Genomic DNA, 1,522 nt, shown 5'->3' with positions numbered 1-1,522 from the left:
AATATGTTCCCCTTTGAGAGGTTCATGGAAGTCCTAAAGAAATATGTCCGTAACCGTGCTAGGCCAAAAGGAAGCATCTCCATGGGCCATCAAACAGAGGATGTTATCGGGTTTTGTGTTGACTTCATTCCTGGCCTTAGGAAGATAGGTCTCCCTAAATCGCGGTATGAGGGGAGACTGACTGGAAAAGGCACTTTTGGAAGTGACTCAATAATATGCAGGGACGGATATTCTTGGTCTCAAGCACACTACACAGTTCTACAGAACTCTACCTTGGTGACCCCGTATGTCGATGAACACAAGAACACTCTGCGCTCCAAACACCCGGAGCAGTGCGACGACTGGATTACATGTGAACACATCAGGACTTTCAGCAGTTGGTTGGAAACACGTCTCAGAGGTGACAACACTGTTTGTGATGAGCTGTACTTGTTGTCCAGGGGATCATCTTTGACTGTATGGACTTACAAAGGATACGAGATAAATGAGAATACATTTTACACGATCGCCCAAGATCAAAAGAGCACCAACCAAAACAGCGGTGTTCGCTTTGATGCAGCAACCGAGAGCGGAAAGGACACATATTATGGTTACATAGTGGACATATGGAAACTTGACTACGGACATGATTTTAAGGTCCCTTTGTTTAAGTACAAATGGGTCAAATCTGTCAGGAGGCGGGGTACAGGTAGACCCACAGTACGGAATGACAACAGTGGATTTGAAAAATCTTGGGTACACTGACGAACCGTTCGTCCTAGCCAATGATGTGGCACATGTTATCTATGTGAAGGACATGTCTACCAAACCAAGGAAAAGAAAAGATAAGGAAGCGAATACATTATACGATGAGCCAAAGCGCCACATAGTTCTTTCAGGAAAAAGGGACATCCTGGGAGTGGAGGGCAAGACAGACATGTCTGAAGATTATGAAAAGTTTCATGAAATTCCTCCCTTCAATGTCAAGGCTGACCCAAGCATCCTGATAAACGATGAAGATTATCCATTGTTACGGCGTAATAAGCAAATGACACAAGCGAATAAAAAGTGAAGACTTTCTCCCGCAACTATTATGATGATACCATGCCAACTTTATAACACACGAGTATGCTATGTCAACTTTTTCGGAGTTCATTTGAAAACTATGAATTTAGGTCGAATTTACTCTATAGGTGCATCTATGTTCATTTTTTTAGTAAAGTTAATCACAAACTTGTGATTCACACAAATTTCAAAGAATTCAAATTTTAACTATTCAAATTTGAAAATCAATGGCACTAACAGAAAGTTTATAATTTTTGTAAAACTAATGGCACTAACAGACAGTTTATAATTTTGCTGACCTAAAAGCAAAAAAAAGTAAAAAATAAAGCAAAAAACAAAATAAATAAATAATGCAGAAAACAAAACAAAAAATCTGGAAAAAAATAAAAATATCAACAATAAGTGTTTTTTTGTAAATAGAAACAAAAGAAAATAAATAAAGCAACAAAGAAAACAAAAAAACTAAAAAAATGTTTTC

The sequence above is a fragment of the Triticum aestivum genome, chromosome 3A, assembly GCF_018294505.1.
Source record: "Triticum aestivum cultivar Chinese Spring chromosome 3A, IWGSC CS RefSeq v2.1, whole genome shotgun sequence".
In the NCBI taxonomy this organism is placed as follows: domain Eukaryota; kingdom Viridiplantae; phylum Streptophyta; class Magnoliopsida; order Poales; family Poaceae; genus Triticum; species Triticum aestivum.
Note: the sequence above shows the minus strand (reverse complement) of the source record.